Source organism: Phalaenopsis equestris, unplaced genomic scaffold (genome assembly GCF_001263595.1).
Source record: "Phalaenopsis equestris unplaced genomic scaffold, ASM126359v1 Scaffold200943, whole genome shotgun sequence".
Lineage (NCBI taxonomy): Eukaryota > Viridiplantae > Streptophyta > Magnoliopsida > Asparagales > Orchidaceae > Phalaenopsis > Phalaenopsis equestris.
Genome location: NW_018220737.1, coordinates 134945 through 162798, shown reverse-complemented (window position 1 = coordinate 162798; position 27854 = coordinate 134945).

The window sequence follows — 27854 nt, the reverse complement described above, 5'->3', positions numbered from 1 at the left end:
GTGGAACAAGCCTATTGGATATATAAATGGTTTTTGTTATTTGCTTACGGTCAGTATATTGTAGAAGCTGAATATAATTACTGTTTATTAATTATCTTTTATGCTGAATATTGTGTAACTTTAATGCAACTTTGGTTTTTTTAGCATACATCTGTGGTAACGTCTGTCAATGCTGAGGTCAAACCCAGGATGTTGAGATGGCCAACAACTGTTAGCTTGAACTCCTCGCAGATAGATGTGGCCTCTAAGAGGCTAACTAGTGAATAGGTCAGTCATTTACACTATTGTTAAATAAATTATTTCTAGAATAGTGATTAAGGTTTTTCTATCCTGAAATGTCTTACAGGTCAATGATAAATTCTTGGACCTAAAAGAGCAGGAACTAAATTTTCTAGCCAATCCAGATGAGGGCTACCTGATATTTGTCAAATCCGTCAGGCTAAAATTAGAGCAGAACCTCCTGTATCATTTGATATGGGGCTAGTTGTTGAAGGGGAGACTGCCCTTGAACCAATTTACAATGTAATGAACAAGAACCTTGAAGCATTAATTGATCTTATCAAAGGATAGGAGAAATGGTTCAAGGAGTTCCAAGGGACTCTTAATACAATTACTGCTGGAGTTTCGGGGATGCAAGACCAAATGTTGAAACTGCAAAATAAAATTGAAGAAAAAAGAAAATGGAGTTGATATAGGCATAGTCCTAAAGGAAGCATATGCCCAGTCTCCCTCATCTCCTGCTGTAATCCCACCTGCTAATGAGGAATATGCCCAGCCCCTCTCCCCTCCTGTTGGAATCCCACATGCTGTTGAGTTTCCCAGCCCCCTCCCCTCCAATGGTAATCACGCATGCTGATGAGCAATCTGCCCAGCCCCCCTCCCCTCCTATTGTAATCACACATGCTGATGAGCAATCTACCCAGGCCCCCTCCCCTCCTACTGTTATCCCACATGCTGATAAGCATTCTACCCAGCCCCCTCCCCTTTTGTTGTAATCCCTTATGCTGATGAGGAATCTTCCCAGCCCCCCTCTCCTCCAGTTGGAATCCCATATGCTGTTAAGGAACCTTATCAGCCCCCAACCCAGGCGATTTCCAGCTTATTGCGTAGGGTGAAGGGCCGACGTAGTCGTAGGAAGAAGGTTGTGAGCTCCCCTTTCACACCCCTTGAATATAAACAAAGAAAAACAACAAAGGATGCTGATGAGCAACTGTCTGTTGATGAAACAATGACTAATGAGGAGAATGCCGCCTCTCTAGAAAAAAATAAATGTACAAATTTCAGATATTGTAGAACAAATACTTGATACTTCCACTACAGAACAACCAAATGTTGTTTTTCCTGCCACCTCAGAACTACCTGATACTGCTGCCAACTCACCAACAACTAAAACAGCTTTGCAGCTAGTAGTATATGTACCTCCAGTGCATGCACGGTTACCAGCTGCAGTGGATGTACCTGAAACATCGGTATTTCTAACCTAATTAGTAATAATTTCTTATATGTTGTTTAGTACATTTGATATTTCAACAGATTTGTTTATGTGTAGTCCTCACTGACGGAGCGACACATAGATTTTCCTGGGCGAGCACTGGTATTTGAGGAAATGCAAATAATAATTGATCATTGCTTATCAAAGTACCCTGATCACAATACCCTATAAAAGTGAGTAACATTCGATTTGTCATTTCATAAAAAGTCATTAATGTGAGGTGATACATATATTATTTCAGGAATGACTTTATTGTCCACCTTTCCACCTTAGAGACAGTTCAATCTATATTGATCGGGGTATGATGGATGATGTCTTGTGCAGTGGATGTATTAGCAATGACCATATGGATGCATTAGCCTTCATTCTTCATGGGAGGAGGACTCAAAGTCCAACATCATTCCGACAATATCTATATGTGTCCTCTTTATACAATGTATATAAATAAAATAATGGACGTCGTAAGATTTTTTCGCAGACGATGATAATATTAAAAGTGTGTCAATTCATGCAGGGCTATCAGAAAATGGAGAGTGGTGACAACTTAAGCTTTTTGCGCCACATTACGAAGGAAGCGGTGAAAAATGCTGAGATTATCTTGTTTCCCATTGTTGAAAACCAGCATTGGATAACGTCGATTGTTGACCTGAAAGATAAGAAATGGAGAATTTATGATTCATTACCCAACAAAATGCATAAGGCAGTATGCGAACGCGTTGTAAGTTTATGGTACATAATATTTCAATCCCATCCTGATTTTGTCATGGAATAAGAAATGTGTCATCCACATTTGTAGATATCAATGTTTGCAAAGGATGCTAGACTATGTTCTGGTACAAGGAAACCTGGAACATGGAGGCTGACAATGGTTAAGGGCGTACCAACTCAAAATAACAACATTGACTGCGGCATGTTTGTCTGGAAGTACATCAAAAAACTAGTTGAGGCCAACCTAGTTGATTGGAGTAAGGAGCTGCGGTGGCAGGAAGAAATGGCAAGATTTCGGGTTGAATTAGCATATGAACTTTGCATTTGGGTCTCCTCCATTAAAAAAGACTGAATTGATGTGTTTAATTTATTATAGTAGATATATAACCAATCAAACATTCATATTAACTGTTGTGTATTTGGTTGTATTTCAAATGAAACATTAATCTCTTGCTGGTTTGGTTGTATATATGTATCGTTTTATCAGAACGTTCCATAGGTTGTATCTTTGTTTTATTATGGTGACTTTTATGATGTATTTGATTTAATGGCGCATGCTGTTGTATTGTGGTTTTACCTCTGCAATATTCCCGTTGTATTCTAATTTATTGTTCAACGAGCGCTGGTTTTACTATTCGACGAGCGTTGTATTCTATTTTATTGTTCAACGAGCACTGGTCTTATTAGTAATTGTCATATACATAGACTTAACAGATTTTCCAGTTTTATTATGTAATCGCGCTGGTTGTACTTTTGTATTTTTTAGGTCGTGTTTAGGTTTTATTTTTATTTTATTCTTGTAAATTGTTCCACGAGCGCTGGTTTTATTGAAATATGCCGCCAGAGAATCCAATGAAACCAAGCAGAGTGGCAGAAATAAATTTGTCTTATGGCAACCGCGTTGGTTGTACTTTGGTATTTTTCAGGTCGTCTTTAGGTTTTATTCTTGTTAAGTGTTCCACGAGCGCTGGTTTTATTCGAATATACCACCAGAGATTCCAATGGAATCAGGAGAAGCGGTAAAAATAAATCCGTCTTATGGCAACCGCACTGGTTGTACTTTGGTATTTTTTGGGTTGTCTTCAGGTTTTATTCTTGTCAAGTGTTTTAAGAGCGCTGATTTTATTGGAATATGTCGTTAGAGATTCCAATGAAACCAGGCAGAGCTGCAGAAGTAAATCTGTCTTATGGTAACCGTTCTGATTGTAATTTGGTAATTTTTAGGTCGTCTTCAAGTTTTATTCTTGTTAAATGTTCAACAAGCGCTAGTTTTATTGGAATATGCCGCCAGAGATTCCAATGAAACCAGACAGAGCAGCAAAAATAAATCCGTCTTATGGCAACCACGCTTGCTGTACTTTGGTATTTTTTGGGTCGTCTTCAGGTTTTGTTCTTGTCAAGTGTTCCACGAGCATTGGTTTTATTGGAATATGCCGCCAGAGATTCCAATGAAACTAGACGGAGCGGCAGAAATAAATCTGTCTTAGGGCAACCGCGACAATAATAAATCCTTAAACAATAATAATACGACAATAATAAACCCTTAATAAAACAATAATATTACAATAGAACTAAATAATAATAAACCCATAATAACTCCTGAATAAAATGACAATAATATAAATGTATGTTTCACCTTAAACAATAATAATACGACAATAAAAACTCCTGAATAAATAGTCTATATATTATCATGTATGTCCTTTAATAAGCTCGTATATGTCCCTGTTTGTTGTGTTTCAGAAAATTCTTGTGCATTAATAGTATTAATGAGTAAATGTTAGGAAAGAAGTCTAGATCGAAAATAAAAAATTTCAGAATGATCGATTTCACAACCTGACTAAAGTGATCCGCCATTGAAAATAAATTTGGATCGCATTCCAGAATGCTATCATGACTTAAAACAGTGTTATCTTTCTCCTTTCCTGTATATAACATTACATGTTAGCGAGTAATCTTTCATCAAATCAAAACAAAACTTAATATTATAGGTAACATTTACTTTTGAATTTTTTTTTCCCAATAGCCTTTTAAACGTGCATTGGATATTCCTTTTGGCCGCATCTTCGTGGGATCATTGACATTTTGCTATTTACTCGGTGTCTTCTTCTTATTTGATTTTGACTTTTCCGGAGGAGCTCGTCCACTCATTATGGCTTCGACATCGATTGTAAGTTTATTAAATGCCTCCAACACTAGCTTCTCGACAAGTTCATGGTCTCGTGTCCTGGTGCCGACATGGTATGCAAATTTGTGAATGTGATTGAGATAGATGAGTCCACTTGCAGAATTTGACAACATTTCTAACACCTTATGATGTGCATAACCATAACTGTTATATATGTCCCTTTTAGCATTAATAGACTAACAAAGTGTAATATATATTTATCAGGGATTTTTGTAACATTTATGTGCTGAAGAATCCTTAGAGCATGAGCACATGATAAACCCATCATTTCAAATTTTTTACAATTATAGGTAATATCAGAATTACCTCTGTCCAATTTCACAATCCAAGGTCTGTCTCTGTCCTTATTATCGAGAGTTTGGATATGAAATTCTGAATCAATAGTAGTGGAGCACTCCACAACAAGACCACACGAACCATGTAGAAATTGTGCTTCAAACATTGAATATAACTTCCTTGTGTAAAGTATAGCAACCTGCCTCAACACGGGACTATTTTTAACGGCGGAGAAATTGCAAACTGCTGACATTTAAAATTTTCATCCTTCTTGTTTCTTCTCTAATCCTTGATGACATTTTCAAGACCCAAAAAACATTCAGTCAGGGTGCTTGTTACCTTGCAGACACCATGACAAATCTTATTCGTGGACTCACTTCTTTGCGTTGATAGGATCCCCATTCCAAAAATTTCTTTATTGAAGGCGGTTGACCACTCATACCTGATATTTTACAATTCATCCAACCAAACATTCTCGTGTAGGTTTCCTTTGTCTCGTGTAGGTTTCCTTTCTCGATCATTTCACCCCAAGTTTCTTTAGACTCCTCTTCAGAGTCACATCTGCTCATGCATTTATAAAAAAGATCATTGACTCTCTTGCTACCCACACCACAATGGACTTTTGAAGATAACTTCATGTAAATGTGCCATTGACATAATCTATGTCTGGTGTGCGGAAGACACTCTTCAATGACTTTAGACATTGCTTGATCCTGGTCAGTGAATATTGTTATTGGATGCTTATTATCCATTATACAGATAAAGACTTTGAATAACCACTTGAATGATTCAATCATTTCATCTGACAAAAAACCAACACCAAATAAAACATTCAGCCAGTGGTGATTCACACTGACAATCGGAGCACAACATAAATTATATTTATTCAATCTATAACTTGTATCAAATATTATTACACCCCAAAACAATTGTAATCAATCCTGGATATCCCATCACACCATAAAAAATTCACCAAACATCTCAACTCGTCAATTTGGAAGTCCCACGCAAACATTAGATCCTCCGCTTGTCGCGTTGTGAATAAGCATCCTTAATTCAATTTAAACTCTTCTCTCTCTTTGTATGAAATTATACACATCCCTCTTTGTGCAATCAAGATTCTCCACTCCTCCGACCTCAGTAGCGAAGAATTTGAATGCACACTGGTTCTAATCCCTGATTTTGTCATTGATCTGTAGATATCAGCACTGATGTCACACATCTTTCTGCTAGAACACAATAGATGCTTGTCATAGTCCTCCGCCAACGGATGGTTGTGATTTTCTATGAATTTCTTCACCGACCAGTTGCCCTCTAAGTCAACGAAATATCAGATCATGGCTGGACAATCAGTCCTTGTGTCCGCTCTTTTGAACCGTACTGTGATAGTGTCCTTCAACTCTTTCTTGAAACCGGCCTCACCACAAACAAAGTCCTTTGCTTAAGCTTCTTTGAATTCGGTCAGAAACCACTGTGTTCCTTTCGCGCAGTAAATCCAATATGGTGTGCATATAAACAATACTGTTCATAGGCTTCCTTCTTGTTGTGGACAACTGCATGAAGAAATTTCTCTGCATCGGGTGACTGCAAATTTAAACATCATTATTAGCACCCAAAAAGAAATTAATACAAGGTTACAATACATAAATAACACTATAATAATATCATAATATAACCCAAATAACACCATAACAATGTCGATATAATAGGCCAATCAAATGTCATTAAGCAAATGTTACTAACGTCATCGTTAGAAGCCTATAATAGACACATAACAACATGATAAAACCACAATAAAGCCTTGATAAAATAATTAGAACGCCAATATAAGACTCCGATAAAACGATTAATTATATCAAATAACACTAGGATAACACCATGATAATACCAAAATAACACCACATTACCACCCCACCATACGTGCAACCTTACAGGAAAAAAAACACACACATAACACCATAACAACACAAACATAACATCATTACACGTCAACATAATACCCCAAAAACAAAACCAAGTCAACAGATACAATATTACCTTAATAACACTGTGATACTATCAAAATAACACCAAATCCTCACGACAGTAACGTTCAAGAAAATGATATTTTAACACTTTGACACAATTACGACGACGAGAATAGCTACCCATTAACTCCATCACGGCGACGAGAACAACACTTCATTATGACAGTCATTTAACCCACTAAAAACTATAAATAACAATCAGAAATGGAAAATAACTCCAAAAACAACATATATATCACTGTGATATTACCTAAATAACACCACATCTTACCCTTACCGAAACTTAGCGTTAAACTTCATATAAAACAGAGCAAACTCCATTAACCCCATCACGGCGACAAGAACAACACTTCATTATGACAGTCATTTAACCCACTAAAAACTATAAATAACAACAAGAAATGAAAAATAACTCAAAAAACAACAAATATATCACCGTGATATTACCTAAATAACACGACATCCTACCCTTATCGTAACTTAGCGTTAAACTTTATATAAAAACAGAGCAAACTTCATCAACAATATAAATATTCCTTAAAAACTAAATCTGCAGTCAAACAAGTATAACGTACCTGTCGATTTCCTTCTGCCGTATCTAAACTCTGCTCATTTCATCGTCAAAAATTACTTCCATCAAATCAGGTCCGACGAATACGAGGAAACGAAATGAGAATATTCCGAATCCCTAAACCCTAAAAGAGACAAAATACCACTTTTTACAATTGGCGGGAATCGAAAATGATAAAGTTGCATTTTTTTTTTGTTGGGCAGGATTCGAACCGGGTCAGGTAATATATAATAAAGTTTTTAACCTAAATAATCCGCGTGGGGCCGGATTCTACATGACCGTTTTTAATTGGGCACCGCATGCAGACCTTCATGCGGTACAAGTACCAAATAAAAATTCCAATCATACAACTTAGGATGTTAAAGATAGGGATAAGATTTAAATCTTATTATTTATATTAAAATATTTAAATGAATATTCAACTCATTTACTTTAATAATGAATTGAACATGGGCTAGGAGTCATAAGACGAACTATCAGCCCTAGCCATCATCACCCACGATTCTGTTTCGACAGCACTAGCCATCATCACTCCTCCATGCCCGAAATGTCCCACACCCTCTCTGTTTAGCTGAGGACGGAACGACGGGATCACGGCTTACAGAAAACCCGAAACTCCCATTTTCCCCCTCCTTCCGCTCCACTCCCTGCTCGAAACCATCGAAGAAGGTAACTTCACGTCTTCGGTTAAATCCACCTTGACTCCTGCTCTAAATACATTACCAGACAGGCCGGTAAGTCCGAATTTAAGAAGATTACGATACAGTCCCACAGCGGCTGAGGATATCCATTTGGTAGACCGTACAACCCCACCCTTCGTCCCTTTCTTGCGAGAGCCAGAGGGTAGAGGGTATCGTGCCGATCTGCGCCTGCGCACCTTTGTCCAGATCGCCTGAAAGTAGGAGAGAAGAGGAGCCTTCTCTTTGACTGTGCGTGAGTAGCGAAAGAGCGTTTGTTCCAATCCTGAGCGATGCACATCCCACTATGATCGCCGTTTGTCCCGATTGTGAGCCGCGTTGTTCGTCCCTGCTGTAAGCGGCCTTCGTCTGGACGGTGGAGAGCAGGAGAGGAGTGTGCTTATACCGGCCTTCGTTCCCACCATCTGAGAGCAGAAGAGAAGGTGCTTCTCTTTCTTTGTCTAGATTCTCTATTCTCTGCCACCTCCAATGATTACCCCGTTTTCAATTTGGCGATCTTTCATTTCCCTTTACTGCTATACCCTGAGATGTCCGCTCCATCGATTGCTCCTATGTGACTTTCTTGAAATCGATTGTGCTATCACATGTAAAGACCTTTAAGATGCTTCAGATTGTGCTACCCCACACAACCGTGCATGCCAATCCTATTGCTTCTCTATCTGGGTGCCTACGCTTTACCATGTTGCCACCCTATCGTTGCTAGATCTTTGTCATCACGAACTGAAGAACCAAAACATTTAAAGTTGCTATAAATACCCCATTAACGGGCATCTTTTAGGCTAGTGATCCTACTTGCTCACCCAAGCATTCGTGTAAAAGAGAAGCCTTTTTTCTCGTGGGCTCACTCTCTAGTCCATGGATCCCCCTTTCATCTCTCAAGCTTTCAAGGAGCTGCCGAAGTTTGGTGACTGCAGTGATATTTCTTTCCAAGCACATTGATGCTCATGACTAAATCTTCATTATTTTCTTGAAGACCAGTGTCTCCATTAACAGTCTTTCATTTCCTTTTCATTTGATATAATTTTTTTTCTATATTTTTAATCTTAGATTTAACTTCTTTCTTCTTGATTTCACCATTGCTTCTCGTTTTTTCGCGGTGCTTATGTAAACCTCACTAAGGGCTCAACAACACTCGTACTTACTCGGATGCTAATGCGTTTCATACTCTCTTAATTGCTCTTGACATGGATGTGGATCTTCACATCGAACTACAACAAATCCTCTTCTCCCCCTTCTGTTTTTGTTTTCTTTTTTGTCTCTTCAAGAATAACTTCAGCATGATACTCTCTCTTTTCATCCGTGCCCCCAAACATGTTTGCTTCCTCTCAGTTATCTTGTGGAAGTGATTTTCTACTTTATAGCTGGTTTTCAGAATTCAAAGATCTTGAAATGGCTCTGTTCATATTCTCTTGAACATCCTCTGAAAATTTGTTGATTTAAACTGCAAATTGCTAATGTTTAATTGCATAAACATGCTTCATGTTTGGTTTTTGAATTCCAAATAATTTGTTGCCCTAAAAGCTTATTTCCATCTTTCTCTGGAATATTATTTTATCATTCAAACTTTGACTCACAATGAGCATAAATGCATTACTGATTTTGTTGCAACTTATTTTATGAATGTTTTTTAAACAGTAAAAATGTAGAATACAGCAACAACAAAGCCTTAATCCCATTGCGTCCAATTTAATATCATATTTTCATTTAGTTCTAATAAATTAAGATCATTTTTATACAATAAGCCCAAGTCTTCCTAGGTCTACTTCTGCCTTTCTTAGCATAAGTCGAATCTAAAATATCTACTATTCTAATCGGATCATCAGATGGTCGATGCTTAATTTGACCAAACCATCTAAGATGACTTACTCTAATTTTGACCATCACAGAAGCTAAACCAGCCCTATCACGGATATATTCATTTCGCAAGTAAAAAAAAAAAGGAAAAAAAAAATGTTGATTAAACGTATAAATTAGACTCTGAACTTATTTATTTCTATTTATTTTTTTATTTTTTTATTTTTTTTTCTTTGGTTTTCCTTACAGTTTACTTTGATAATTAACCAGGCAAATGAAGATGACAACAAAACAATGTAGAGTCTGGTGGCCCAGACAGCTCTCGGATTGTGTACCTAGCTGTAATCTCTTATTGTTTGGTTGGTGCATGAATTCTTTAAATTCGCTTGACATTGTAGTGGCTCATGCAACCTTCATCTTTGAGATTTCCACGATTCTTTTGCAGCATGATCTTCAGGTAGAAGAATTCAATGCATATACTTTTTGTTATTTTGTCTAACTTTTATCACCGCGCAACTTCCATTTCGATTGACTTTCTTGGCATTGGCAACTTCGACCATCGAGACTTCTATGTATATTTAACAAAATTTTAAGGTAGAACTTCGACCATCGGAGAGGTATTGATTCATAGATTTGTTGAGCAATTTGATGTTGTGAAGTACAATTTTCAATTGGATGATGTTAGAATGGTTGGAGGATTGGAGGCAGCGTTCTATTGTTGTCCAAATGTCGTAAAAAGTTTCCAGGGGTAGGAGATAGGGTAAGATAGAAGGAGAAATGAGCCATCTAAGAGCCTTCCAGTTGGGATGATATTAGAATCGAGACTCCGAATATTGCTTAGGTTGAATTTTAGCTGAGAGGGAACTGATTTGTCGATCGGCAAGAGCAGTGGGCTGAGATGCATTGTTGGCTCCGGAGGAAGAAGCCGTATAGATCGTCAATGTCGGAGTGAACCTTAGAGGTTCGTGAGACAGGTTTGCTCTGATACCTACCATGTAGAAGCTTTAGCAGAAAGAGGAAGAAGAAAGAAGATGGTAATGAAAGGGTAGAGCAGCTTTTTCATTGTTGCTTATACTCCATCATAAAGACCTTTATACAAAAGGTAATATATAAAAGCATATACTAAAAGGTTTGTTAGAAACTGAGAGGTAGGATGGATGCCAATTGGAATCAAACTATTATACTCACCTTTATCTTCATTTTCTAGGCATATAATATCTTTTCACTCTATTGTACATTTCTAACAGAAACAATTGGCATTATCATAAATATGAAACTAGTGAGCTGTATATCAACTTGCTTTTTTGAAATTTAAACATCTTATTCATTAACTGCACGCTAGTTTTTTTTTCATTGAATCCATATCACTGCAGTGCTTTTGTTCACTTATTTATATTGCTAACATAAGATCCATGGTTTGACATTATTAACTTGAGCTTGGTGCTTACATCTTGACTTTGCTTACAGGCTATGTTTATGAATGACTGTATTTGAGCATGTTTTCTGTTGCGTAGCTTTAAGTTGAATGTGTGAAATGCATGTAGTGGTGGACAGCTGGGCAACTCTTTGGCTGACCCAAAAATGATCACCCACTCCATAACATTACCTAGCTTGATCTTATGATAAATTTGCTTCTTAAATCCTAGATGTATTGTGTAATATGAGGTGTGCTTCAGCGCCTTTCAAAATTTTCCTTAGTGCCTTTCAAGCAAATTTTCCTTAGGCGCGAGCCTCATGGCATCTCATATGAGGTGTATGCCTAATAGTATGTAAGGCGTGCCTGTCCTCAAAATTTATGAGGCACGCACCTCATATTTAGGGCATAGGTTGGTTTTTTATAAACAAATGTAAATAAAATATGTTAACTAAATCCCTAAAGAATTTAATTTTATTTGCCTTATAATAGTGGAAATAAAATAAAGTATGTTCGTTTGTTTTATGGGGAGAATATGATTAAATTTTTTTAGAACCGAAATTCCCTTTGAAGGTAATAATAATATATTATTTTTTGTAGTAGAATATATAAAATAGGTTTAAGGACGATTTGATGATTGATGAATCATAGTTCAAAGATGGTTCAAACATGGTTCGATCTAATATTGTGATGGTGTGATCATATTCAATAGTGGATTAAAGATGGCTCAAAAAAAATTTGATTATAGTATGAAGATTACTCGTATATGATTCTCAGATTATGTGAGCCATGTTTGAAGATGGATTGATTATTCAAGTAGTGGGAGCTAAGTCTAGCCCTAGCTAAATTTATTTACCATAGGTCTGTGAGTCAGACTACATGATATACTCCTTTTGAGATTGTATATAAGTGCAATCCACTCATCTCACTTGTGTTGATGTCACTTTTTCCTGTTACATAGGTTAGTGTGGATGCTGAGGCTAAAGTGAAAGAGATTCAGAGGCTACATGAGGATTTAGAGAGAGAGATTACCAAGCATAACCACAAGTACCAATAGCAATCTAATAAAACTAGAAAGAGTGTGACTTTGTAGGAGGGAGATCTAGTGTGTCTCAGATTGAAGAGAGATAGATTTATTGTGGGATCTTTTAGGAAACTCAAACCTATAATAGATGGACCTTTCAGGATCCTAAAAAGGATGAATGACGATACCTACATGATCGACTTACCTGGAGATTACAATATTGTTGCTACCTTTATCATGGCCGACCTAACTCCATGCTATGAGGAGACAAAAGCTTCTACAAGTGAGGTTGAAGCTCACCTACCCCGGGACATCTAAGCGGGGCATCTTTTTTACTTGGACCGGTTTGGTCCAGGTTTATTTAGGGTCGGCCGACTCTCTAGTCTTAGGAATACTTACAACAACAACGGTGACTTCCTGGAGAGGGGAGATAATGAAAACCTTTTTTTACCAAGAATTATGAAGTGATGAGGGCATGATTTTTTATCGGTTCGACAATGTGTATAGGATGAGAGGTGATTTTGGAGTGAAGGTTAATTTGTCTAATTTTATTGATTTTAGAGATTCAGATGAGTTCATTGAGTTCATTTAGTGGCTCAAAACAGTAGAACATGCTTTTAAATATATGTATATAAGGATATTTTTCACGACAGAAGGGTGAAGCTAGCTATCATTAAGCTGAAAAAACGTATTTTTCTGTTGTGGAAAAATTTGGAATGCCCACCCCAACATGAAGGCAAAAGTATGATCATGACTTGACCCAAGATAAAGGAGATGCGACATAAGTACCTGCCATCACATTATAAATTGGACGTGTTCTTGAAGCATCACAACTTACAACAGAAAGACCTCTTAGTAGAGGCGTACATAGTGATATTGAACAACTTATGTTGAAGTGCGAGCTAGTGTAGTCTAAGAAGAACATCATAGCTTGATATCTTGGAGGGTTGAGACCTTCTATTGGCCATGTGGTGCAATTACAACCTTATTGAATATTATAAAATGTCCATCCTTAGATCTGAATGTGGAGATACAACACAGTTGTATCAATTTCACACCACCCTTCAAATAGGGATTGGTCATTGGGTCTAGCAATATAAACTCACTGAGCAAAATATTCAGACCTACTCCTTATGACCCGAAACAATGTAAGAGGAAAATCAGATTGAATAGATCAACACACAACACATACACTGCCCGAACAAGAGCAAGAGCAAGAGCAAGAGGGTGATATTTTTATGGAATAGGGTGAAGTGGAGGGGGTAGAGAGTGAATAACCATGAGAGTACTAATTATTTGTAGATGATGGTGAGATGCTAGTGGTTCGATGAGTTCTTCAGTCCAAGCCTAAGAGAGATTGGCAATGACTTATAAATAACATTTTCCATACCTATTGCACTGTGGAAGTGAAGATGTGTAGTTTCATTATAGTCAGAGGTAATTGTGAGAGAGCATTATCTATACAGATGATGGACAAATTGAGTCTCACTATTTAAAAGCATTTCTAACTATATCCTCTGATGATTCAAAAAGGAATAGGATCGGTGTCAACAAGAATTTTCTGGTAGAATTTTTAATTGAAGATAAGTTGTAGGATCAGGTTTGGTGTAATGTCATGCATATAGAGGCGTATCATATTCTTTTGGGCCATTATGGTAGTATGATGGTACACTATATGATAATCACAAAACCATCTGCTTGTTTATTAAATATGAGAACTATATTGTATTTTACTATTGAACGAGTCAGTAGTGACGAGTACTCAGACAAAAATAGAAACTATAGTGTCCTGTGCTCTATTTTTTCAGATTATGCTGGAGGCACAAGTGGAATTGACGTTGATAATGCTGAAATGTAGTGATATAAAGGAGCTGGTACCTGAGACAGAACAACCCTTATTGGATGATTTTAGGATGTTTTGATTGATAGCCTGCCACTTAGATTACCACCCATATGAGAGATTTAGCTTTGTCATAGACCTTATTCCAAATCAGTGCTCACCAACTGACTAACATACAAGATGCGACTAGCTGAGTTCGAGAATTTGCAGAAGCAGGTTATAGACTTAATGACTAGAGGATTGGTTACATGAGGTACTAGCTCATGGGAGTACTAGCTCATGGGTAGCTTTAGCTCTGAATGTACCAAAGTTGGATAATTTTTTTGCATGTGTATAGATAACAGGGTTTTGAATAAAATCACCATCAAATGCCGATTTATTATTTTGAGATTGAACCATTTGCTTGATCGGTTACATGGGGTCTGTGTCTTTTTCAGGATGATTTACGAGTCATTATCATCAGATCGGGATGAGACTAGGCAATGAGTGGAAGACAACCTTCAGGACATAAAATGGATTGTATGAGTGGACGATCATGTTATTGGGCCTGTGCAATTCCCCAAACACTTTTATAAGGCTGATGAACTAAGTCTTTTAAGCCTTCAAAACATTTCTTCATTCTTATTGGTCTAGTTGGATCACTTTTGTATTCGTTTTTTGTTTTTTTTATGTTTTGTATTCTCTAATATCTTTATCTTTTCCTATGATATAAGAAGATACATTGCAACATTTTTTATGAATGCCATGGGAGTTCAAACTAAATGTCATTTCATTTGTCATACATGTGATCTAGTTTTCCTTCATACTTGATAACACGTATTGCCTGCCTATGGGTGTTCATTTTAAGAATTCTCCCTGATGAAATGATTGATTGCTTGGTTGGTTGTAAAAGAGGTTCACTTAAATACATGGGTTGGCTATTTAGGCACAATCTTCCTTATTGCTTGCCTAATCTCTGTTTGGATTCTCTTTTCTATGACCATAAATCAAGGTAGGACTCTTCTATAAATGGATGTTTGCAAAGCCTTCCTTTATGGTTCAGTAGGAAACTATCTATTTGGAGCAACCTTTCGAGTAAACTGCGAAGGGGGATTGAGCCGTACATGATTTCTTAGGAAGACTATCTATAGCATTAAGTAGAGTTCTGGAATTTGGTTTGATAAATTTTGTAACATCCTAGTTAACATTGGTCTTCGAAGCAACACTAGAAATAAGTTTCCCTTCATTATGCATACTTCTTTGGGTTCCATCTTATTTATCTATAGCATTAAGTAGAGTTCTGGAATTTGGTTTGATAAATTTGGTAACATCCTAGTTAACATTGGTCTTTGAAGCAACACTATAAATAAATTTCTCTTGATTATGCATACTTCTTTGGGTTCCATCTTATTTATTTATGCTTACGACTTCTTACTTGTAGGAATTGATCATTATGACATCTTTGCAATAAAACACTATTTACAGAAGTATTTTGTCTCTAACGATTTGGGACAATCTATATACTTGTGATTGTGTTCGCCTATAGTAAAGATTAAAAAGAAATGTCTTTTTTCTTTAATAAATTATGTCTCTTAGGTTGTAAGCCTATTGGCATATATCTGTGGATACTTAATTATGACCAATGATAGCGATGCATTTCTTGATGATCCATGTCAATATTTTAGGCTAGTTGGTAAACATATTTGGCTGAGTGTTCTTTGATCTAAAATCTCATTCGTTGTTAGAGCAATCTGTCGGCAGATGTAAAATCTAAAGAAGTATTGGAAAGTTTCTCTTTGGATGGTCTCTAGGAAAAAAAAAAAGATTGCTGCATACTAAATCTAAGCATCTGAACATTGCAAATTTTTTTGACATGTATTATTTCGCTGTATTGATAAAAAAGAAATTAGCTTATGGATATTGCATTTTTTATTGGAGTGACTCTTATCACATGGATAAAAACAATTAAATTGTTGACTTTAGCCGGATCTAGTGTGGAAGCCTAGTATGAAGCTATGAGACATCTTGCATGTGAAGTTTTATTTTCCTGTTAGTTAATGATTTGAATGAGCTTATAGTAGAAGATATTCTGATAATTTGTGAAATAGATTTGATCAATTCGCAATTTATAGAATTACTTTTGTAAGACAATTTTTAGATGTACTATCGACATCCTTAAAAGTAGGAAGAGATTTAAGATTTATAATGTTGGAGTGATCTTCCTACAATTGTAGCGAACTTTGAAAAGGAAATATTTACAGAATGTGAACTGTTTTCATAGAAGTATAGCAAACTAAATGAATAAATCATTAAGCAATCACATCCATCTGATTTTTTACAGTTTTGAATAATGAAGTCACTGGTTATGATTTCATAATAAATAAATTTAATTAGGATCATCCTATCGATTCTTCCAACAAGTTAGTATGTTTAATAGCTTAAGAAAAAAATCAATGCTTTGTGGAATAAAATGCATGTGATGAATCTTTAGAAGGAGTCGTCTAGTGTTTGAGGATGAAATGGCTCAGGTAAACTATATTCTTGAACAAATATGGAGATTTTTTCAAATTGAACAGCTCTAGCTCAATTGTTATGCTACCTAATTCTCAGTATATGCATGTCCTACAACCTTTAATGTTAATATTCTTTTGTTTCTGTCGGCGCTAAAAGGGGGAAAGTTAAAAATTGGTGAGTGATTTGTTCAAAAGTTGTTCGTAAGAAGCTGTCGGTCGCTGGAAGTATAGTCCCGTCACCCGCTTCGGAAGGACGTTTTAATTTACATATAATTTTATAATTTTAGAGAAATATGAAATCAAACTGACCTCATATTTTTTGCAGTTTAAATGAAAGAACGCTCTACCCCAAATCCTGTATCTATCCCGAGGGATAAACACAAGACTTGAGGATGAGGCTCGATCAAATAAACTAAGAAATATATGACATCCGTTTGGTCTGCGAAACCGTCTTAGTTGCCGACAAGTAAGAAGTTGTCGGTCACCAGAATCGAAGTCCCGTCACCCGCTTCGGAAGGACGTTTTAATTAACATAAAGATTTAAGTTTAGAAAAATATGAAATCAAACTAACCCCATATTTTTCATAGTTCAAATGAAAGAGCACTGTACCTCAAAAGAGCGAAAGAGCGCTCTACCTCAAATCCTGTATCTAACCCGATGGATAAAAACAAGACTTGAGGATGAGACTCGATCAAAAAAACTAAGAAATATATGACATCCGTTTGATCTGCGAAACCGTCTTAATTGTGGACAAGTTCCCCTATTTAATACAAAGAATTAAATAGGGTTTATTTTAGGCTGGGTTCGGAAAAACTTCCTATAAAGGCAAACCCCTATAGTTAATTACATCTTAAATGACTGAAGTCACCTAAGAAAACTCTCGATAAAAATCAGTGAAATACTATCTTCAAAGAAGTCAAAAAGATAGGACTTTTCAACGAAATCAGACAAGAGGTGTGAAACGGGATAGACTCGAACCTGGAACGATGTTGAGGAATCCAAATGAAGAGAAACTAGGGGAGGCCACAGATCCAGAGGAGAACCTCAGTGATTTCCCAGTCTATCCTATGATTTGGCTCCAATTTTAGGAAGAAAATATTAAAGTGTTTTATCCTGCCAATTTTATTTAATTAGGGCTTATATTTGCGTGACAGGGTCACTCAAATTGCCTAGAAGATATGAGGGTTTACGTCGTATCGGACGACAACCTCGGAACCTAGAACGAGTTTAGGGCTTAAATCGTACGGCGCTCGGCAAACAACCTCGAAATCCTATGGATTGTTGTTTAATTTCTAGGAAAAGAAATGGTTTTGCTGGGGAAGACGTGTTATGCTGTTGAAGATGGCCGTGCTGCCCACCGCGCTAGCTCCAAGCTCCCCGACATGACGAGTTTAAGTTTTCTAGGGTGTCCAGTTATAGTGTCAAATCAAACGGTCCTATGATTGTAGTCCTCTAAACATCCTATATAAAAAGGAAACATGCTTGAAGCTATATAATATAAAGTGTGCAATGCAGGAACAAATAATAGAATGCACGTGGAACATGAACAGGTAGAAACATGAGCAGTATGACACGCTATACAGGAAGAACAGTAGCAGGTAAAAACATGACAAATATAACATGTTGTACTGTATGGTAGCAGGTAGAAACAAAAAAATTAGGTGCTGTAAAATGTAAAACAAACCTGTACGCCCGTGAGATCTGATGTTCCTTAAGTATAGCAAGCCTAAATGCATCTCAAAAAAGCAAAGTCCGGAAGAAAACGTTATCCAAAAAATCCGAGGAAAAACGGAAAACTCTTGAAAATCAACGAAAAAGACTCAAGTAAAAGAAAATCCTCATAACTCCTGGGGAAATCCTGAAAGGAAGGAAAAGTAACACGAGTGCCCTGTCCCAAAGCTTCGATAAAACAAAAAGAAGATTCGGATGAGGGGGACCGCAAGCACTCGTATGAGATTAGGCTCAGCTGTATATTTATTTTTGAGGGTCCACGAAGGCTACTCGGTCACCCGAATTTATAGAACCCGCTACTCGTCTAGAAGGGTGTCTTGAACTTCACTCAGAGGGCTATTTCCCAGCCTAAACAGATATTCGTCGGGTGGACAACCAGCTTTAAAATATATTTTATGTTTTTTAACATGCATACAAATTTTAAACATGTAAAGAAGAATTATCAATTTTGCTTCGTAGCAAAGTATGTTTTTGTTTGAAAATGTTTTATCAAAACTTATCTTTTTTTTTTAAAGAAATTTTTGTTGTCCACGAGTCGATTACGCTACCAGGCATAGAACTGCCAACAACATGAGGAGATTCGAGTCAACTCCCGCTAGACTTATGTTGGTGAAGGATACCATATCCTATTGTTCATCAAATGCCTGGACCTTGATGTTATAGGATAAGGCATCTTTCTGCTCTATCTTCGGTGTGCCTTTACCATCAACACCGTACGCCCCAAAACAACCACTTGCGACCTTGCTTGATGGTTTCACGTATAGCAAAAGTCCATACGTGGACACTTATGCATCGGGCATAAACATCGAAAACCGAACCAAGAAGCAAGGAAAGAAAAGAACAAAAATGGGGTGAGAGAGAGGAGACACTGATCCATCTAAAATACCGAAAAGGAGAATATATCAGTCCTCAAAGCTCGCATCGAGAAGACCTAGAAAAGTAGGACCCAAGGTCTTTCCCAACAAACATAAAGGACAAGCTCACGCTAATTTTCCCAAACCCCAAAGACATATGATTGATCAAGTCTACCAAGTGCTTTTCCAAAATGAGGTTTAAAATCTCCTAAACTTTAAAAGAAAGTGACCCCGGGGAAACCACCACCGATATTTCCAAACTCATGCCAAAATCAAAATTCTCCATCTTTCAAATTAATAGATAGCCTCATGCATTAAATAAGCACAAAACCCTCCCATAAAACCACATAAACGCTCACGATCAGGGTCAATAGAGAGGAGAAGGCAGCCACCAAGGCTTTCGACCAAGGCCAAGAACGGGGACAAAAGAGGTTCGCGGCTAAAGCAAGGAACGGCTGCCAAGACCCATAACCAAGGGCAGCCCAAGAGACAACAAGTAAGGCCTACGGTTAAGACAAGAAAGAGCCCAGAAAAGAACTGTTAGAGCTCACAGTTTAAGGCAGCAAAGAGCAGCTGCAAAAGCCCACGATCAGAGGCCATCTAAAGCGCAAGTAAGGCCCACGGCTACGGCAACCCATGGCACAAAGGGGCTCACGGCTAAGGCAAACAAAAGAACCACCAATGACTACTATGCTTCCCTGACAAACACGAAAGGATAACTAAAGTAATTATAATTTTTGGGATGCCAATCAAGCTTAGCAAGAAGGACCAAATCACACCCAACAACCTACAATAGGCCTCACGGGTACGAATAGGAACCAGAGCCAGCAAGACCACCTCCAAACAACTTCTCGGGCAAGGGCTGAACACAACAAAAGCCCAAAGCCGAGCCATTCAAGGCCCAAAACCGAGCCCAACAATATTAAAATCCAGACTCCCATAAAGCATTAAAGATCCAATCATTTCAAACCCAAAACCGTGACTCCAAATCAAGCCAAAACCGAGCCTAGCAGGGGCCAAAACCGAGCCCTACCACATTAAAGATCAAGCCATTTCAAGCCCAAAACCGAGACTCCAAACCAATCCAAAACCGAGCTCAGCAGGGACTAAAACAAGACCCAAACGTTGATACAAATTCAAACTTTAACAGAAATTAAAGTTTCAGCCACCTGTAGGTAAAACCGAGCCATCCAAAGCCAAGGAACAACCTGCATGTCTAAATATTCCAAGCATACAATGATTCCAATAGATTTTTTTTGAGCAGGGGAGACGCCTCACGAGGAGCTAAACCAAGCCCTCAGAACAAGCTACAACACTTTCCAAATTAAATAGATTTTCACATAACATACATTTCATGTAGCCGACCCCACATAGTGGGATTAAGGCTTTGTTGTTGTTGTTGTTGTTGTTGTATACATTTCAATCCAGGGAAAGCCACAGGGAGCCAAAACCGAGCCCCCAAACATGCATAAAACAGTAAAATTCACTCCCTAACATTCATGAAAGGCCAAATAACCTCTCTAATATTTCATGCTAGATGAAAATAAGTGAAAAGCTTCTTAATACATATCCCACCATGCTTGCAAGAGGAGCTAAAATTATTTCAAAGCCACGTTTCAAGCTTCCTATTCACAATAATAGAACTATGCCACTGTTTTATCTCAAGCAAGTAGAAAGAAGGAGAACACTTATGTCATGCCATATTTCCACCGTTCTAAGCGAGTAATAAAATCGAACTCCTGAAACATGCTCATATTTCTATCCTTCACATGCTTTTAGAGTGAATGCTTCAAAATATATGAAAGTAAAGAAAACTAGCATGCTGTATCATCCAACAGAGCCAAGCTCAAAGGCTCGGCCGAGAGGAAAACCGAAAGGAAACAGGGCATCGAAGAAGAGGGGGGAAGAAGGGGTACCTCTTTAATGCCAATGTAAAAGCACTGCAACACAAGAATTCACCTCAAAGAAATGCTCTCACAGAAATTTCCTTTCCAATCTCCTCACAGCTAAAATTTTTACTTTCCTCTTAGAAAACTTTTTCTCAACAATCAAGAAAAAATCAAAAGAAACTATGTTTATAGGCAGAGAAGAGAGGGGAAGAGACAGAAGGTCACCCCTTGAACCCACGACACTCGAATCGGGCCAAAGAAGAAAAGGACTTACTCCTCGCGCTCCATGCTCACAGAAGGCGAAGCCACCGAAACATCTCGGACCGAGCGGCAAGCCTAGTAGCAGCGAGGGAAGCATTGGGAAGAAGAGAAGAGAAGATTTTGCCATTCAAATTCACGTTGCCATTTCCCATATAAAATTTATAGGAGATAATAAAATCCAGACAACACAAAACAGCCTAGGGAGACTGACACGGCTTTGGGAAGGAGAGCCGCGGGCAGAAGGATGTCAGGCAAGGACGAGCGAGGTCAACTTTCTCTCGCGTGGAGGAGGAGGAGCTTGGTTGGCTCGAGACCGACAAAGAGAAATGCCAGACACGCGAACGGGAGAGGGAAAGGAGGCAGAGCTCGGGTGCGTGAGTTTAGGGATTTAGTGTTTAAAGAGGAAAGGGGGAAAATGGTCTTATATATATATATATATATATATTAAATTATATGCGATTTATTCATGCGCGGCGTCGTAACAAAATTGGTGTCCTCCCTAGGCAAAATCGACGCTCTGGACGTGCTGGTGCAGTCCATTTTGTCATTCAGGATCGCTCGGACGACGTCGTCGACAATCGGGTCAAAAACGCGTCAAAATTCTAATTTCACAAAATTTCGACCCGCGATTGATCGCTTCAAAAGGTTTTATTCGAGCCTTCGACAGATAACAGTGCAAGCGATGTGAATCATGTCGATCGGATGTATCGACTCTCTGAATTGTGAAATTTTGTGCGTGCGGGAGTGCGAATTGTGCAAAAGGCCACCCTAAGGCTCAGGAAGGTCCTATAGGAATCCCTTTTGGGTTTCCTCATGTTGGTTTCATCCTTCTAAGTGCTAGAAGTCGATACCACACACGCGAAACTCCAGAAAGGGTTTCTAGAATGAGGCGGGTCCCATTTCTAAAGTTCTAAGATAGTCAAAGGGAGATCCCTAAGGCTAGATCCTAAATCCTAAGAGGAGGACTAGACCTCACAAAAAATGAGGTCAACAGTTTCCTACATGGAATTTAATTTATAACTGGCTTTTAATCACTAAAATATTTGGGATAGATTTCTATCTTTAAAGCAAATAAATGTTATATTCATTTTCCATGCTCATGCTTGACGTCTAGCTCAGGTTCCCAAGAAGAGTCATTTGGGAGCTCCGATTTAGGTACACGTACATGTTTAGGTTCAATTTTAGATTTAAGGTTCGAGTCTTGAGCTCATGGTTTTCTGTATCTTCAATTCGACTTCTTTCCTTTGATGATTAGCACTGGTGACGTTGCCTGAGAATTAGATATTATGAGAGGAAAGAACATAGGCGGCACTTAAGCGGGTATTGGTTTGATTATAGCAAATGATTTTTAATGTCATTATCATAAAGTGGATTATTGTTGGCTCAAAGCCTTTCTATTTTGTTGATAATATGAAGAGACTTATCCATAAAGTCGGTTTATTCATCATCATAAAGTAGTTGAAAGTAGTTCTTAATTTATAATGATGTAGAAGATATTGATCAACATGATATACCTTTTGGAATTTTCTTTGCTAAATTTTTTGGTTCCATCTTAGATGGTTAATGTGGAGTCCCATATTAGGACGATATCGCAAACTCTACATGCAGCAGTATGGTATGTTAGATATGCCAAGCTGCATATATAGAGGTAAGAAGATACCATTGGTAATGGTTTTTTCAAATTTCTTCATATTATCAGCTTGATCTTGAAAAAAATTGAAGAATAATTTCATTTGGTTAGCTTTCAACTGCCATTCAACTTCATTATCAATATCTCTGTTTATATCTGATCTCTTTAGTTTAAAAGACTTACTATTGCAAAATCTTCTCTCTTTCTCAAGTATCAGGAAATTCTAAGCCATGCAAATACGAAGATGCCAATGGCGTTGCAGGAATCCTCAACCTTTTCAGTCCTGGGAATATGTCTTTTGGAGTGCTGCCCTCAGGATATGAAAACAACGGGCAATCAGTACATTGATTCTACCTCAAAAAATCAAAAGGGGATAATGCGCTGCTTTGAAGTGGAAGGTAATATTGCTTCAAGTCCCATCGTTAATGACCACATGCATAATTACTCTGATCAGAAATTATGCGGAAGATTATCGGCTGAATATCCTGAAAGGTATACATGTGGCTGCAAGAAGCTGGATCCTTCTGTGGATGCTCAAAGAGAGGCTTTAATTAGATCTGGGAACTGGATTCAGCTTTTCTCCAGATTGCAAGGAAGTCAATGCAAAGAGGCTAGATGGATCCCGGAGATTGATCACATTCATCAAAATGGTGATATGTTGTCCATCTCAACTTTCCACGTATGTAAGTTTGCAGAACCTACATTACACGCTTCTATTTTAGTATATTTAAGATGCTGATATTGAATTTGTTCTAATCTTTAAATTGTTGACATCAGTTGATAGTTTATGATGTTCCGGCATATAGTAGGCATCATTATGCTTTGAGCTCTTGGGGTTATTCTGATCAGGCAGCCACCAAGCTCGTCAGAAATCCATGGTGGAAGAACCACTTTCATAAAATGCTAACATTAGCAGATCTGGTTAGTTGTGGAAGTATTTTTGTATATTTTCATTATAGGTGCCCTTTACTTTGCACTACGGTATTTTTTCTTGTTTTTTTTTACACTTGTTTCTTAATTTCAGGAAGTAGTTGTGTCTGCACTAAACTGTTCAGATGCTGCTAAGCAACTCTTGCAGAGAAATTTGTTTGTGAAAATTCCTACAACTCACTTCTCATTATGTTGGTAACGATCTACCATTTCTGCCAATGTTTAACCATTATATTTTAACTTTTTCCTTTATTTATATCAGAGATTGGATTGTTTTTTCCTTTTATTTTCCTGTTTTACAGATTGTTAATTCTGATATCGTAGGTTTGCATCAGTGCTACGGTCTATGCTTGCAATTTCATTGGCTTCCATCTCGTCAGTCATGTATATTATATTTCAATTGTTTTACACGGTTCTGAATTTTAACCTTCACAAATTAGCGACCATAATTTTAAAGAAGGTCTTCACTCACGCATGGAAAAATGTGCACATTCGGAGTTGCCAGTTTTTATACTGGCCAATTTTTTTTTTCGGTAGTGACTTCAGGTAATTATTGAATTGAATATTGTGCTCCATTTCAGCATGAGAAATTCTATTACTTTTATGAAATTAACCCTAGCTATTTGTTCGCAGCTCACATTCAAATGTTGAATTTACACATCAATATGCATTAAGGAAGCACTCTATGTGGTTTGCTATCCTTATGGATGTCCTAATGGGTGCAGTTTTTGGATTTACTATTTTGGTTAATACTGAATTTATCTGTTTTTGGATAAATGTTATCGCCCACAACATCACAGAGAATTTGCTGCGCTTGGGTTGTGTGTGGTTAATGGGTGTTCCGGCAGGCTTCAAGTTAAATACTGAGCTTGCGGAGTTTTTTGGCAAGATTTCGCTCGATGCAATTCAGACATTTTCCACACTATGGTTCTTTATGGCCTCTATCCTGCAGCATTTTATTAGGGTGCTTGCACTGTCTGGAATCGTTCTTGGCCTTACTATACCTGTTGCACTATGCATTGACATGCTCAAACTTGTGACTTTGCATGTAATCACACTTCATTGGTTGATACGTGTTATTTACTCGCAACAAATCCAAGCCTTGGCATCTTTATGGCGCCTCTTTAGGTTTGGCTTTTTGCTCCACCTTGTGAGTTGTCTTCTAGTAATCAAAATGCTTTAGTTTTCTTTCTTTTCTGATCTCCTTTTTCTTCTTCTTCAAATGCATGTTTTTAATTACAAAAAAGCATGTTTTTACTATTAGTTGAAAATGAAATTTTATTTTAATAGTTTTGCTTCAACTCATTTTGTGTGGCATTAGATTTTATTCATGGTCATGATTTATCTTAGGGTGTGTTTGGAGCGGCTTTTTCGCCGCTTTCCGTTTTGGAAAGTAGTTCGAAGTGTGTTTGGGAGCTCACTTTTTGTGCATTTCTTAAAATCTTGTTTCCAAAACCTTCAAGGTTTTGTGAATGGCTAGGCGGAGTTGGGTTCTGTGAAAAGATGGGTAAATTACTTCGCTGCCCTTTAACTTTTCCATTAATTCCTTGTTTTATCAACGATAATACCCTTGGTTTGCGGCTTGTCGCCCGTATTTGCTGCGAGCATCGCGTGTTAGGGCATACCAATGGGCGGCTTTTCTCGTCTGTCTTCCAACCTTTAAATCGCTTGTATGTATCTAGTTATTCATTTTTTGTTTTGGTCACACCAAGAAACATTATTATGCTTTTTTCTCTTTTTTCTTTCATTTTGCCAGATTTTCACAATCCGACCTATTCTGTGCAAGGATGTGTTCGATTATTGGTTTAGGGTGTGCATTCCGCGCTATCTTTGTTATGCATTTTGTGCTATCTATTTTAAACTTGCGGATGAATATTTTATATTCACTTTTTTAGGGCTATATATTTATGCTGCTCTTTGCATAATTTTGAAAGTTTAGATCTTGAGCTTTGCAAATATATTGTATTTTTTGTTTGGTTTAGGATGCACATTTCATGCTATTTTGATTGCGGTTGGTTAGATTAGGGTTCGGTCAACTGCGTCTAGGGTTGCTCTGGTTGGGGTTTGATTGGATGTGTTTGCGGTTGTTTCGGTTAGGGTTTTGTTGGCTGCGGCTGGGGTTGCTCTGGTTGGAGTTTGGTTGGTTGTGCTTGGGATTTCCTTGGTTAGGATTTGGTTGATTGTTGTTGGTTTTGCTTTGGTTTTGGTTTTGTTTGTAGGCTGACTTACTATGACTTTGGGATTTTGTGATCTGTATCCTTGCTATGTTAGTGCAATTCATGATTTGGTACTGGATTTGGGTGATGATACTGTCTTTAGAGGTTTTGTCAACTGCAATCCATGCTATGTGAGTGTAATTTTTATGTAGTCACATATTTATAACCTGGATATTAATTTTTACATATAAGACATTTTACCTATGCATTAAAATGTGTTTTTCACCTTCCAAAGTTGAAAGCGATCTTTTTAGTGTGATATGAAAAGCTTTGGGTTATATAAATGCAAAAGACAAATTTTGCTTTATATGTATACACATAAGAATTAATGGTATGCAAGTAAAAACCCCATCTTGTATGTTTTTTTCTTTTTTTTGAAAAGCCCAACGGCTATATATTAATTAGAAAAGTAGAAGTACAAAATTGGATGCTATGGCCAAAAGTGACCCATACCAACCGTCACCACATTTGAACAAGTATACCCAAAAGTAAACCCAAAAGATAAGTCCTGAACATAAGGTGCATCCCCAACGTCGGTGCATCCCCAACGTGTTGCAAATAGTAGAAATAAATTAGATCCCTTCACTTTCCGCAGTATAGGCGTGAAGAATAATTGCATGGCTTCACCAAAATCAAACGTCGAACCATGAGTAGCATAATGAGTGCCTCCGAACCGAAGCCGCTCGATCCATAAACTCTACAACTCGTTAGGGCGAGCATTAGTCGAGCCAACGTGTGAGAGAATAGTGCGAGCATGAAGAAGCACCGCAAAAGCAATCCTGAAGCATCCATCAAAAGGTCCCCCTCTACCCAACTGTAATAAAGTAGTCCCCTCCACCATCCATCGCAAAAGTTGTATATCAACCACACAAAGAGAAAGTATAGAAATCGTTAAGCAATGTAGCATGTAGGATAAAGGAGGCATTAAAAACGAGGAAGCATGTAACAAAGTAGAAACAAATGTGACCAACATAGCGAAATCGAGTGATGAATAAAAATAAATCAAGCAACCATCTTGTATGTAAATGTATAAGCATTGTTGGTTTATATCTATAAGAGCATAATTATCTTTTTTGTCAGAACTGCTGCTGCATAGCATATTATCTAAACAAACTGACTGTTACACCAATTTTAACAGCTGCTTCTTTAAAAAGCAACAACCGCCTGAATTGGGTTCTATCTTTTTTTTTGTTTTCATCAGAGGTGGTCAAGAGTTCTTTTGGATTAATAGCTTGTAGCTTATGAATTCGTGTTTTTTTACCTTTTTTTTGCATGTATTAGTTTCTACTTGAAATTCTAGACTTCCATTAGATTTGATTATAGGGTGTATAAGGTTGTATCATAGTATCAACCGGTTATGGGGCTAAATATTTGAGTTATTTGATATATCAAGAAGGGAAGCAATATTACAAAACATTAATTGATACCTAAATGAACAATGATTTTATTCTTATAGATGTCAACGCCAAATTGAATTGATATCAGTGGCACCTTGAATATCTATGTGGTAGAAGTATTAGAAATCGTGGAACAAATCTAGTTACTAGGTCATGACACTAAATAGACTTTCTTTTTTATTATTTGGATTGTGAAAGTTGATGCATTAATATATAATGGGTGGATAGATCCTAAGATGTCCCTGTATTGGTTATGCATATTGAACATTTTCTTAAATATTACATAGGCTTATAATAATAAAAGAGAGCTAGAAGCCTTGCAAAGAGTGTTCAACTCAATCAAAAGCAATAACTTTTGATGGCTTGGTACTTATGATATAAGGAGATATTGAGTACCTAAGATATAGAGAAGAGATCTAGG